Source organism: Rhineura floridana, chromosome 5 (assembly GCF_030035675.1).
Source record: "Rhineura floridana isolate rRhiFlo1 chromosome 5, rRhiFlo1.hap2, whole genome shotgun sequence".
NCBI lineage: Eukaryota > Metazoa > Chordata > Lepidosauria > Squamata > Rhineuridae > Rhineura > Rhineura floridana.
Window position 1 is genome coordinate 156,483,717 of NC_084484.1, and position 15,721 is coordinate 156,499,437.

Sequence of the window (15,721 nt, forward strand, 5' to 3'; positions counted from 1 at the left end):
CTTGAAGGCAGTCCATACATATATTCCCTTTACAGAGCTGCAATTCCCAGAGTTCTCTGGGAGGGAGGATTGATTGTTAAACCACTTTGAGAATTAAGTGGTATATAAATGTCTTAAATAAAATAAATAAATGTATGCCCCTTTTAGTTCTATAATGGAAGAAAGGCAGGATGTAAATGTAAAGAAAGTTAAGGACTTAAATCCATCTTCGTCAACGTGCTCTGCACTGCAGTGATCATCTTCCCTGATCATTGGTCATGCTGGCTGATGCTGATGGGAATTGCTGATCCTATGTACAGCTTCAGTTTCATGAGTGGAGGCACTTGTGCTGCCAATGCTAAAGTGACATTCTAAGCAAGTTGGAACAGAGATATCCAGTCCTCTTTGCCATTTACATAGCCACAGACTGCCCTTGTCTCCTGGCTTTTAGAAACTGCTGGCACAGTGAGTGCCTCCAGACTGTCAGTATTGCAGGAAACTTTAGGTTTGCACATTTAGAGTGGATTAAAGCACTCCATTGCCCTAGTGCAACAAATCCACTTTTCTTAAAACAAAACAAAACAAAAACAAAACAGCAGACTTTTTGCAGTTTGGAAAGTGATGGGGAAATGCATTGAAAAGTATAGAATGGATGAATGATTAATGAGAAGGCATGTAAATAAGCACCCCTTTGTTATATAACCACTCCAGAAATGAATCAAAATGAATCCTCAATAAAGATTGGACATAATCAAAGCACTAAACTTTGCACATGTAAATTAGAACAAATGCTGAAAAAACAGGCATCTCAACTGGAGGTCAATATCATGCCACTACTGACAAAGCAGGATTGCTCTATGTATTGTCAAGGGGTCTTAGATATGTGGAATCACACAATTGCTCCTTTAATTCCCTCTTCTATAGGGATCTGAAACTAATAATATGCTTGTATGCCATAGCAGCGAATGGAGGCTTGGAGCTGTATAAAAATGAAAGGCAGTCTAGTTAGGCTCAGTTCACTGCCTGGGCAAGAGGTAACTCATCCAGAAAGCACAAGTCTCCTTCGAAGTAGGTAAAGGATGAGCTAAGGGACAGAAGGTATCTTATCTGTGATGTTATGACTACAAAGGGTGAGATCATAGGCAATTGTGGGAACAGAATAAACATCAAGTAAGTATCTCTCTTGATGTGGCAGTGCCACCTATTGGCCACTTACAATACTAGAAATGACAGTAATTGAAAAAGGAGCTCAGAGCACAGTATAGGACACATTGACAATAGACTGCAACCCTTGAATATCAATAGCACAGACCAAAGGAGGCCTAGGGAGGGCTGGTGAAGTGACCCACAGGAGGCTGCCCTCCCTGTAATGCTATAGAGGGAAACTTCCTGTCACTCGATGGTAAAATATCTGTTCTGAACCATAATGTGTTAACTAATTAAAACCACAATAATTATCACAACTAGTGTCAATCTTTATTGTTTACGTGGGTATATTGAAAAGAACCATCCTGTGCACACCCCAGCATATGAAGGAGGTGACAACACACTCCAACTTGTCAAAGGACTATTCGCTGGTTGTTGGAACTTGGGCTGTGTACACATTTGAAAGGCACAAGGGTTATTTTTGCACAGTACACTTTTGTACACAGTGATTTGAATAGCAGTACATACCTTCACTCAATAACACCATCTAAAGTAGCAGCTACTATCCGTGTTGTCTGTACACACAAGTGGGGATGTTTCCAAACTCCCCTGCCCTCAATTAGTGTTTCCTATTATTTTTCACAGGTTGTGGAAGAGAGGGACTGGAAACTGATGTGTTGATATACTTATATATAGGGACATACTTCACTATACAGAGGCAGCTAAGTTACTGTACTGCTTCCTGTTTTGCCTATTTCATTCATAGACTAGTTAAACATGATGAGGGGAGTGGCACAGCCCTACAATGTCAGTAGGTCTGCCCAATAGGAAGTGACCTGAAAAACTGCTCTCTGTGTACATGTGTATGCAGGGCTGGTGCCAGGCATGACTGGGCTCTTGGGCACCAGCCCGCCCTGGGCCTGCAGCACCTGCCTGCCCCACCTACTTCTCCATCAATCCTTAGGAAAGATGCCCTGCGCCCTGTGCGCACATGCCTGCCATCAACCAAGATGGCAGTAGGGACATCCGCCCCTTAGAGAAGCTTCCACTGACATCTTGGTTGATGGCAGGTATGTGCACGCAGCATGCAGAGCATTCATGGCAATTGGAGAAGTAAGTGAGGCATGCTGATGGGTGTTGTGGGGGGGGCTGGGAGCTCCCTCTCTGTGATCTGCAGGAGGGTTGGGAGTTGACACTGCCGCAGATTGTGGAACAGGAGAGCTATGCTCCCATCCTAAGGAGGGGCCCTTCAGAGGTCCTCGGCCGGGGTCCAACCTGGCTGCCCTCTGGTGCCGGCCCTGTCTGTATGCAGCAAGCACTTGAAAAGTGCATTAATGGCACAAAACAGATTGTAACCTTTCCAACAGAATATGCTTTAGATCAACAAATAGGGTGTGACAGGGATGACATGAAGATGACGTTGGGTTTAGAACACCCCCAAAAGGTGCTTGTATCAAGTACTGAAAGCATATTATCACACGGTGTGTGCGTGCCCTTAGAGAAAAAGTCAGTGGGCAGCACTAGTGTCTGTTTGCATTCATGAGACAAAAACAGCAGCAGAGAATCAGACTCCAGAGCACACTAATATAAATTCATACAGTACGTGGTGGATCCCAGCCAGGCACTATGTTTCTAACGGTTCATTCCAGCTCATCTGCTTGCATCACCCAGTGCAATGTGTTGCAGTATAGGGGTGGCATGATCACGCAACCTGTTCTGAACATTTCTTGATCAGTGAAAATAAGCCTCTTTGTATTTACAAATCCCCACATTGGTAAATACCGAAAGCAAAACAGGATGTGGATATGTAGAACTAGAATTAGAAGATGCTGTCATTTCTGTAGTTATGGGGCTGCACTGCCAAGGAAAATAGGCAGTACATGACATGCGTAAGCTGCTGAACCTCAGCAAAAGCACAGAGGGATGATGTGGAGCCAAAAAAAATGTAGCTACTCCAGGTCAGAGTCCGTAGAGGGTAACTAACCAGATGTCTGTCAGGGGCAGTGAAAGTGCAACATATACATATTTTTTATATAGCAGCAATTGCAGAGAGTTCAAATAGGTAGTGGCTGTATCTCTCTTGTAAGACACACACGGCATACGTTATTTGATTTCACTTTGGATGTAAACTGACAAACGGCCAGGAAAGGGTTTTGCAACATGCGATGAACTTAAAACAGAAAGCAAAATGGTTATGGCCAGTTTCTGGAAAACATGAGACATGCAGTTTCAACAAACCTAAATCAGATTTTCGGCTATGTTAAACTAAATATTAGCAAAATATATGAAATGTGATATATGAAATGAATAGCAGCCCTTTTTTTATGGAACCACTTCCCCTCGTGTTTCTTAAAAACATATTTGTGAACTGAGGCTTTTTCCAGAGTTTGATTCCAGTGAGTTTGTTAACTCTGTCCTGTTTGGGTTATCGGTTGCACTTTATTTCCTGTATCATGATTTTATTGTTTTAGCACACACTGCCTTGAAACTTACTATACTAAGGGCAGTACCGCCCCTAGGCACTGAGAAGCGGGGCGGTTGCCCCCGGCCCCGTGCTTTGGGGCCCCCCGCAGTCCTTGGGCATCAAATCGTGAGTGGCGCTGACTCCACGACAGGGCCTTGCCCGAGTTTGAGCCTCTGGCCCCTGCTGGAAACCCTGGAGGACCCCGCTGCCGCACCTGGAGTGCTGACACGCTGCTGACCCTTACCAAGTGAGTGCCAACCCCTTGTTTTGCCTTATTTGGATAATGTCCGAGGCTAGTCGTACCTCCATGGCATGAGGAATTAGTTTAGGAGTTTGCTTAGTGTGTGTGTTTGTGTGAACGTGTGTGTGTGGGAGGGAGTGTGCGAGACTGGGGGCCTTCCTGGCTTTCCCTCTCTTCTCTATGTTGACTTGGTACGTCCTTTCTTTTTCCCTCTTAAAACCTCCTGAGGTGGTGGTGTATTTTTTGTTTCTCTCTCACCTCCACCTTTTCCCTATTCTTCTTCAACTTGCAGCGGCCGCTTTATGCGGTGCCGTTGCTCATTTCCTCCCCCACCGGGAGCTTGGCTGCGGTGTCTGTACTTGTTTTAGAAGCCTGCGCTGCTGCCTCCTTGGCTCGGTTACGAATCCCTTTTGAGCCGTACATTCCAAGCGGTGCTGGTGGTGGCCGTTCCCCTTTCAGTCCTAGGAGCTCTCGGCGTGGCCTTTCTCCGCCTTAAGCAGCGCTGGCTTTGCTTCCCTCCTGCAGGGGAGCCGGATTGGCTGGGGATAGCTTCTGCTGTGCCTTTTTTGTTCGCCTGCCTGCTTCCTCAAGCGAAACAACAGAAGATCCTCAAATAAAGAGTGAATCTTGGTCTTTGGCAGAAAATGAAATTAATTTTGAATTTATTCTGTCCACCGTTATTTGGTATGAACTGTTGCTTGCTGTCAATACTGTTAGCAAAAGCTTACAAAAAACAGAAACTGATCTAAGTATGACAGTTTCGCTTTTAAAAGGATTACAATTTTTTTAAAAAAAATTTAGAGAAGAATGTGGGGGGGGGCAACTATGCTTTTGCCCCAGGCCCTGCACATGCTAAGGGTGGACCTGACTAAGGGGTATATAAATAATTGTATAAAACACAAACAATTCAGCCAGGGCCGAAGCACAGGGAAGGGGAGGGAAGGGGACATTTTATCACAACCCAGAGGTTTAGGAGGGCTCTGCCTGGGCTACAAGCCTATTAGCTCGCACTGAACTGTGGGTGAGCTATCTGTTGCAAGTCCATTGCAGCTGCATTTGATTTGACAAGGAAGAGGATTGGGTCTTTAAATACAAAGGGAAAGGGTGTGTGCATCAAACTTGTGCAAATTACGTGAAATTTATAGTATCTTCATTAGTTACAAGGTGTAGAAATTAAAGTGAAAGCCTAAACTGAAAACTTATTTATTTTAAAAACTTCTATCCTGTTCGTCATTGCAAAAAAAGCAATGCCGGAGCAAGTAACAATTAAAAGTGAAATTAATATACATAAAAACAACTGCAGAAACCAAGAGCAAATAAAATTGCAACCAAATAATAATGCACAACAATCCAATCCGACATTAAACTCCAGTGAAAGCCTGGGAGAATAACCAGGTCTTTTTCTGGCACTGAAAGCTCAACAGTGTCAGCTCCAGTCATATCTCAGAAAGAAGAGTTCTAATGCTGGGGGGCCACCACAAAGAAGGCTGTTGTTCTTTTCAGAACTTTCAAAGAAGATTTTGTTCTGTTTCAATGAAATCACCTCATAAATTTATGCAGCATTTTCTTTATACAGCAAGGATCCTCCAAATGCCCGGACTCCTTTGTGTAATCCAGTTTCTCTGTAGGAAAAAAATGCCTCTACAGGTATTTCTTTGGTTATTGCTACATCAAAAAGGCCTGTTGGTCCAGATGTTTCTTCCCAGAAATAATACCTTCAACTGGTAGTAGCTAAGATGGCTAACTTCCAGCCTTTTTTTTCCATGTGTGAATTTGTAACAGTGTGACTGGTCACATTATCACCAATTACAATAGTCTGGGGTAAGGGGAGGTGTAGTGTGTGGGGAGGGGCTAGCCAGGTGAGGGGCATACATCTCAGACAGTTGATACCTGTCTGGCCCCTTCTCTAGCCAGAGGAATTGTGGTTGCTCTGTTAGCCAGCCCTCAGGCCTGTGGACACCCAGTCGGTTTTAAATAAGATCTTCCTCATTCACAATTTGATTGTAGATGATGAGACCAACCTGGTTTGTGTTACTGAGACCTGGCTGGGTGTGCAGGCTGGAATTTTTCATTGGGAGGGTAGTTAGATATGTCAGTGGTGTTTATGGTGCTCATCCTTTAAGTGGATGGGTAGGACTTGTTCAAGGGTGTCCGCAGGGGAGGTGGAGGGGGCCTTCCTCCCGGAATTCTAAATGTAATGGTGGATGGAGTGGGTTGCCAATTATCTTTAGTAACAATTCATACACCTTGTCCTCCCTATCCCAAAATATTTTTGTGGACACACTTGGACTTATTCTTTTTAAATATATTGTCTGATGCAGGGCCGGTGCCAAAGGGTGTCCAGGTGGGGCCCTAGCGAAGGCCCCTGCAACCCACAGGGGCCCCTGAAGGGCCCCTCATTAGGGTGGGGGAGTGCTGCAATCTGCGACAGGGTCCCTGCCGTAAATTGCAAGGAGGGAGCTGCCCGCCAGCTTGCTCACTCACTCGCCTTCCTCCCCGCCTGCTCATCCTCCCCCATCTGCTTGCTTGCCCCCCTCTCCCACCTGCTTGCTTGCACCCCACTTGTTCACTCGCTCTTTCTCCCCCCTCTTTCCATATTTAGTCTGAAGGGGGTTCTAATTTAGCCCTTGCATAATCAAGCTGAATAGGGCTTTACATGAAAGGTTTTTTGATCCTAGAATTGTATTCCAGGGATTCCAAAATGACACACGGACGGAAATGCTATAATGATAATATTATAATGTCTACCCCCCCTCCTTTTAGGCTAAAAAATCCCAAAACCCTTTCTGGTCACCCACCATTAACTATGACACTGAATGAAAAGTTTTTTAAAATAAAAAATTGCATTATTGTAATATATTCAATAATATGTTGTCATTGTTATAGCAATATAGCACCCTAGTACAAGAATTGATATTATGGCATTATGGTGTTTTTGCACTATACTTCTCTTTCATTTAAAAAATTATAGTTAGAACAACATTTTAGTGATAAAAGATGAGCTAAAAACATAAAACGAAGCCAGGGTTATAAAATGGCACCCAACATAAAGATTATAGTGGTTATGTTGGAAGTTCAAATGGCCCCACAGGAGCTGGGCAGAACACAGCAAAATGCTCAGCAAAGTGTAGAAAGTCGATTGCAATTTTGCTCGCAGCTTGCAAAGGAAGAGTAATGCTGGGGGCAACAATGTGTGATGCCCCCTGGGACTAGTAGGGTGGAAGGCGGTAAGTGGACCCAGAGCCAATGGCAGAGCCAACTAATTCTAATTTTACCACCACCCCCATCCTCCTCGCTGCTGAGTTCTACAAGGGCAATGCTGACACTAAGGAAGAAGGGTGACAGGCAGTGCCACCTTTTAGACTGGTTGCAAGTAAGAAGACAGGTAGCTGTGGGCTGGCTGAGGGCAGACTGAGGTTGGTGGGGCAGGGCCCCATTCACCCTAATGGACCAGCCTCCACTGGCTAAGGGCCTGTTTGTAAGCAGCCCAATTACCTTCACTTGGTTATCTTGTATAGGGAGCTAAGATTGCAGTAGGAACCTACTTACTTACCCGTTCTGGCTTCTGTTGCACATGCAGTTATGTTGCATATACAGATGTCAATTTCAGTCAGTTTCTCATTTTTCCATTCTTAAATTTGGTTCTCCCCATTTCTGCAGCAATTTGCGACTTTGGTTTTAAAAAACCCTCATGAAAATTCTTCTACATTTTAGTGCAAATTTCTCCTAATAAACATGTTTTGTGTGCAGTTTTGACTAATGTGCACATTTTAGCAAGCAGTTTCTCCTAATGCATTTTTGCATGTTGTTTTCCCTAATATATTCATTTTTATGTGCACTTTCCCCTAATCTATGCATTTTTATAAACACTGGTTGGAAAACTGCATTGCAAAGTTTGAAATAAGTGCAAATTTTGAAGGATGGTTATGAGAATAATGAGAATATGGTTCTCATATTGTTTTTGAAAGTGCAAATTTGATAGATTCAGCTTTAAATGTGAACTGAATCAAATATCTACCCCATCACTAGATGTACATAGTCCATGACCGTGAGCATTGGACCAAAATCAATCACGTGGTTCTGGGCTTGTCACCCTTATCACTGCATGTGTCAGTCTGCTCTGTGCAAGGCAGCTGTTTGTCTGCCTAAAATCATTTGTCCCTAGATTATGCTGACAGAATTGGGACTATAATTCTCATCCTTTCCAAGAAAATACCAGACTGATTCTCATTTTGCTTCTTTTTGTATACACTTCATGCAATATTGTGACTAGAAGGGTATATGTCTTCCTCTTTAAAGAGCTAGAAAGAAAGGCTGAAGTTATTTGAGCTTAGCCTACAGGAGAACTCCTGTTACATTGTTTGAGGGAACAATAGAAGTCTGCACCTGAATAGGTTTCTGCCAAAGCTGATCTCACTCAACTGCAGATCTTGATTAAAACCATTAAGAAGAGAGAGAAAGGTGGATTTCTCTACATCTCATTATGATTGCTTTATAGGCAATGCTCTTGGGTGAAATAAGACAAGTTCTCATTCAAAAAACAGTAGGGAAATCATGTTGAGTCCCAGACCTGCTTTATGACCCAGCCAATTCAGCAGGAAGGCTTTGGTGAGAATGTTGGTAAAACTCTCATTATGGGAATTTCCATAAGTTTAAAGGAACTGTCTGAGAATTTGTATATACTATAAATCCCATTTTGCCTGCAGTGGTGAAGCACCAGCATTTTTTTTAAAAGCAATTCTAGCTGAAGTCATAAAGCTTAGTCCTGGAGCAGGCAAATCAGGAAAAAAACTTGTGTAAGTGTAGAACATGATCCACATCTTTTCAGTCACACTAGCATTATCCTTCCTCTTTTTTTTAAAAAAAGAGAATGCCTCCTTTCCCTTTCACAGCTGCAAAGCACATATTGCTTGCATTTATTATATCTGGAAAATATATCACAGCTTTGAGCTCAGAGTTTGAAACAGTAGGAAAATGAAGCAGTCCACATTAACAGGCAAACCCTGACAAATGTAACAAAGAGGACTATCAGAGAGATCTAAATATTTAAAACACAACCAAATCCCATAAATTACATTCATAAGTCTTACGTAATGATCAAAATTCTAAGAATTTATCCATAAACTATACCCATCCCAGTGTTTATTTATTTATAGTATTTTTATCATGCTATTCACTGTAATATTCTCAAAGGATCTAAAAACATACATTTAAAAACAACAGTAACATAAACAGCAATACAAATAATAAAATATCTGAATTTGGCATCAACAACAGATGACAACAATTGGAGTCACCAAAAGCCAGCTTAAAAGCCATTAAAACCATGAAACACTCAGGAAAACTGGTGCCTAAAAGACCGGGTGAACTGAGTAGAGAGGTTCCATAATTGAGACACCACCATCAAAAAGGTCATGTCATTTATAGCTCCTCACCTCAAAAGTTGGGGTCACCCAAAGTTGGGCCTGTGAAGAAGATCTCAGTAACTGGCAGGGTCTTATGGGTGTAAGTCCTTCAAATATTTTAGCCCTAGACTATTTATTTCAGTGAGAGCCAGTGTGGTGTAGTGGTTAAGGTGTTGGACTACAACCTGGGAGACCAGGGTTCTAAATCCCCACATAGCCATGAAGCTCACTGGGTGACCTTGGGCCAGTCACTGCCTCTCAGCCTCATGAAAACTTTATTCATAGGGTCACCATAAGTCGGAATCGACTTCAAGGCAGTACATTTACATTTTATTTATTTCAGAGATGGGCAACCTTTTTCTGTCTCAGGGGCCACATTCTCTGCTGAGTTCTATAAGGGCAACACTGAGATTTGAGGAGGAGGAGGAAGATTACAGGCAGTGCCATCCCCTGGACTGGTTCTAAGACAGAAGGCAGGCATGTGGGGGCTTGCTGATGGCAGACTGAGGTTAGTGGGGCAGCGCCCCACATGCCATATTGGAACAGCCTCCACTGAAATTGGGGTGTGGGTCATAAGTTGCCCACCAGTGATTAAGGGCTTTGCCTTCTGAGTTGTGCCCAGGAACTATCTGGTAGTCTGTGAAGTTCTTTAGGTATTGCCAAGATATGTTCATTCACACTTGACTACCAGTTGTCTACCGGGCCCAATTCAAGGTGTTGGTGTTGACCTTTAAAGCCCTATACGGTTTCGGCCCAGTTTATCTAAAGGACCGCCTCCAGCATCACCAATTATGCCGCCGGACAAGATCAGCCACACAAGACCTTCTCTCGGTCCCACCAGTTAAAACAGCTAGGCTGGTGCGGACCAGAGAGAGGTCATTTTCAATTGTGGCCCCCACCCTCTGGAATTCCCTTCCTTTCAATCTGTGTCATGCCCCCTCCCTGATAGGTTTCCGCCGGGCCTTGAAGACCTGGCTGTTCAGGCAGGCCTATGGGATTTGTGGGATGGGTTAGCTTTTAATGCTGTTTAGTTTAATTACTGAATGTGGTTTTCTGGTTTTATATTGTATTTTATTGTGTCAGTGTACGTCGCCTAGAGTGACCATTAATTCGGCCAGATAGGCGACTCATAAATAAAATTTTATTATTATTATTATTGAACCAATTAACAGCTTTTGGGTTGCAGGCACATTTTCAGCTCATGCAGCAGCCTGGGCCCCACTGCCCCAAGTGGGGCCACCAACACTGTGCAGTCTATAGGCCCTGCCATTCTGGATGGGGCCACCATTTTAACTCCTGACAATGTCCCTGATATAGAATTGATTTGGGCCATTGTGAGAAATTGAAATGTTGCCTCTGTTTATCATAGTTCACAGAATTCTCACAGTAGTATTGATTTTTAAAGTCAGCTCACGATGGCCACATTTATACTTAGGGATGGGCGAATCTGTCCATTTCAATTTCCCTCAGTTGCTTATTTTTCCAATCTTAAATTCACTTCTTTACATTTCTACATCAATTTGTCTGTGTGTGTTTTTAGCCTTCATGAAAATTCAGCAGCATTTTCACAAACATTTCTCCTAATATACATTTGCATTTTTAATGCATACTTTACTCTGACATATGCATTATTGTACATGTTACTTGGGTGGAAAACTGCATTGCAAAATTCAGAGAAGTGCAAATTTCAAAGGATGGTTGCAGTCTGACTTGTGTATTTTTTCAGAAAGTGCCAATTAGGTAGGTTTGTCTTTAAACTTGTGAAAACTATCTTGTTCCAGACAGCCTTTGGGAGGGACTGACGGGTGAGCCTGACACTGTTTTTATATTCTTTATTCTTAATTTTTATTTTTTGAGTCCTTTTAGTATCACTCCCCCATATATCTATGCATATACATACATCTCTGTCTGTCTGTCTGCATATATGTGCATATTGTTTTGTTGTTATGTGTCTTCAAGTTGACTATGACTTATGGTGACCCTATGAATCAGCAACCTCCAAGAGCATCTGTAGTGAACCACCCTGTTCAGATCTTGTAAGTTCAGGTCTGTGGCTTCCTTTATGGAATCAATCCATCTCTTGTTTGGCCTTCCTCTTTTTCTACTATCTTCTGTTTTTCCCAGCATTATTGTCTTTTCTAGTGAATCATGTCTTCTCATTATGCGTCCAAAGTACGATAACGTCAGTTTCATCATTTTAGCTTCTAGTGATAGTTCTGGTTTAATTTGTTCTAACATCCAATTATTTGTCTTTTTCGTGGTCCATGGTATCCACAAAACTCTGCTCCAACACCACATTTCAAATGAGTTGATTTTTCTCTTATCCACTTGTTTCACTGTCCAACTTTCACATCCATACATAGAGATCAGGAATACCATGGTCTGAATGATCCTGACTTTAGTGTTCAGTGATACATCTTTGCATTTGAGAACCTTTTCTAGTTCTCTCACAGCTGCCCTCCCTAGTCCTAGCCTCCTTCTGATTTCTTGACTATTGTCTCCATTTTGGTTAATGACTGTGCCAAGGTATTGATAATCCTTGACAAGTTCAATATCCTCATTGTTAGCTTTAAAGTTACATAAATCTTCTGCTATTACTTTAGTCTTTTTGACGTATTTAATTGTACTTTATGTATTTTAATTTACTGTAATGTTTTGTGTCTTTATTGTGTATAATTTTATGTGTGCAATTTTATTGTAAGCCACCCTGAGTGTCCTACTGTAGGGTAGAAGGGCGGGATAGAAATATTTTAAACAAATAAAATAAATAAATAAATGCAAATTGAATTGAATTTCTCCCCATCCATACTTCCATTCTCACCCAGGTCAATTTCTTTAATTTCTAATGCCAATGTATACAAGGTATACTGGAGAAACCATGCCTCATCCCTTATTAAAAGCCTGAAGGTTTGGTCTTAATGCTGATAATGCTCCTTATTTTCATTTTACCCTTTTGCAATAGGAGTTTTTTTTGAGGGGAGGGGTAAATTTGCAAGGGTTTTTTCTAAAAGAAGAATACAGAAACTGTAGGGTTTCTGTTAACATTTGCAACAACAAGCATGTGAACAGTAGCTTTTAGCATTGCCATGTGGTGGAGCTGAAGTACAAGAATTCTCTTGTTTAATATCTGTTTCTCCAAGCACTCTTGAAAGTGCTTAAGTTGCTAAAGTTGACCCACTAATCTATTAGCATTCTTCTTCTTCTTTAGGTTTATTGCCCAACCTTCAACCAAAGATCCCAGGTCACAACAGTTTTAAAATACATCATTAAAAGCAGTTAAAAGGAATCTAAAATCACATCACAAAACATAAAAATATACATCTCTGGTATCAAAGGCCAGGGTAAAGAGGTGCATATTCAGCATTCACAGAAAACCGTAAAGATGCCAGATGCACCTCTGTGGGAAGGCTGTTCCACAACTTAGGGGCTGCCACAGAGAAAGCCCTCTCCCAGGCCACCCCCTCAAGCTTCTGAGGATGGTGGAACTACCCAAAGGGTCCTCCACTGCTGATCTAAACATCCAAAAGGGTCAGTAGGGAAGGAGGTGGTCTTTCAGATATTTGGGGCTTCAATCCAACACATCTCTATGCAGAAGTAAGCTCCGTTGGGTTCAACTGGACTTACTCCCAGGTACGTGTGCATTGGATTGCTGCCTGAGTTGCTTAGGGCTTTAAACACTAATGTGAGCATCTTGGATTAGGCCCTGAAATGAACTGACAATCAATGCAGCTGTTTTAAAACAGGGATTATATGAGTTTTGACTCTTTTTGTGAAAAGCGTTCATTGACTTTATTGTTTGTAGACAACAGGCAGCTCTTTAGATTACAGAAAAGCCTTTGATTGTGTAGATCACGAAAACCTATAGAATGCTTTAAAAGAAATGGGGGTGCCACAGCATCTGATTGTTTTGATACCCAACCTATACTCTGGACAAGAGGCTACTGTAAAGACAGAATATGGAGAAACCGACTGGTTCCCCACTGGAAAAAGTATGAGACGGGTGTATTTTATCATCCTGTTTTTTTAATCTATATGCAGAACATATCATACAGAAAGCGGGATTGGACCAATGTGGAGGAGGTGTGAAAACTGGAGGAATATCAATAACAAGATATGCAGACGATACCATACTACTAGCAGAAACTAGTAATGATTTGAAATGAATGCTGATGAAAGTTAAAAGAGGAAGCACAAAAGCAGGACTACAGCTGAAGACTAAAGTAACGACAACAGAAGATTTCTGCAACTTTACAGTTGACAATGAGGACATTGAACTTGTCAAGGATTATCAATAATTTGGCACAGTCTTTAACCAAAATGGAGACAACAGTCAAGAGGGCAGTCAAGAGGGAGGGCAGCTATGAGAGAACTAGAAAAGGTATTCCTGATCTCTATGTATGGATGTGAAAGTTGGACAGTGAAACAAGTGGATAAGAGAAAAATCAACTCATTTGAAATGTGGTGTTGGAGCAGAGTTTTGTGGATACCATCGACCGTGAAAAAGACAAATAATTGGGTGTTAGAACAAATTAAACCAGAACTATCACTAGAAGCTAAAACGATGAAACTGAGGTTATCATACTTTGGACACATAATGAGAAGACACAATTCACTAGAATAGACAATAATGCTGGGAAAAACAGAAGATAGTAGAAAAAGAGGAAGGCCAAACTAGAGATGAATTGATTCCATAAAGGAAGCCACAGACCTCAACTTACAAGATCTGAACAGGGTGGTTTGCAACAGATGCTATTTTTTTTTTTTTTCAATAATTTTTATTCAGATTTTCATAAAACATACAAGACAAAATCATAAAACATTCAAAGACAGAAAACAAAATCAAAAATAGTTAAACAAAAAGAAAAAAAGAAAAAAAAAACAAAAATAAAAAATAAAGAGTAAAATATTGACTTCCCATTTGTCAAAGATCAAATCAGTTATAAGTCTATAATATATAACAATCCTGTCTCTTAAGTCATATTATAAAATCACTTTCCTCCAGTAGTTATCTTACTTAATCATCAAATCTCATAAACATTACTTTATTCTTTCCACAAAAAGTCAAAGAGAGGTTTCAATTCTTTAAGAAATATATCTATCAATTTTTTTTCCAGATAAGCATATCGATTAATCCATCTCATTACTAATTATGATAATCTTATTGTCATAACCATAGTCAAAATAAACATTTCAATTAATCCATCACATCAGAATCTGTTAGGTTCAATAATTTCAGTAGCCATTGTTCTATTATCTCTATTAGTTCCATTTTCCATCTTCCATCTTCAGTAGTCTTGTTAAGTCCAGTAATTTCAATATCCAATCTTCCATTATCAGTATTCCATAATAATCTTGCTGTCAAAGCCATAGTCATATAGTAAGAGTCTGATGGGGATTACCTCTATCCCAAATATTTTCTTGCCATCCATTCTGAATAGGTTGCTGAAATACTGCTGTAAAATCATATCTCTGTTCTTTTTTTCAAAATACACTGGGTCATCTCTTAAAAGTTTTTCCATTGTCACATGGCTGCAGTTAATTCCATAGATTTTCTCTATATTGGGCTCCATCACATCATTCCAGTCCAGAAGATTATCCATGCCATTGATAACTTTATCTCTAGAATCTTCATTCATTTCTTCAGAGATAACATTGAGTTCCAAACAATAGATTTTATTTCTAAAGTCCATAGACTCCAAATCTTGTTCCTGTTCCACGTTGGTTCCAATCTCCGGGATCTCCTCTCTCACAGGGACCCCTATTCCAGTCTCCAGGGTCACCTCTCTCACAGGGACCCCTGTTCCAATCACCGGGGTCTCCTCTCTCACAGGGACCCCTTCCAGGGTCACCTCTCTCACAGGGACCCTTATATCTTTAATCTCCTGCTTCATTTTACTCAATTCAATTTTCATTATCTCAATCTCATCCATTATTTTCTGAAACATAGTTATTTCCAGATTTTCAGCCACTTTCTTAATTGCCATTTTAAAAGAAAAATATAGGAAAACCACTTCTTATTTCAGCAACAATTGGGTTAATACTCCAAACTTGGTGACATCACAGTATAAACAGAGCAGACAGCCTTATCTCTCCAATAGTTAAGTAAACAAAATGCAGTTCCCAGGATCGAAACAATTAATGGCAATCGTCAAGAAACAGATTCGTCAAAATAAAATAGACCAAAAAGAGAGTAGTCTCAAAACAGTATAATATTTTTCAAAATAAAAATCTGGAATAGAAATCCCTCTTCTGTGTATATCTTTAGAATGCAAATCCAGGACAGCTTTTTGCAACAAAAACAGAGATAAGCTATTAATTAGTGCGTAGCAGAGAGAAGTTATGGCTCCCCAGTGAGATGTCAAAAACTGATCAATCTGGCAAATCTCTTTTAAACAGCAACAATTTAAGTCAAGTAAAAGAAAAATATAGAAAGAAGGGTGCTTGCCTGTTAGTGCGTTCTCTCTTAGAAGATAAGGTGAACGTTCG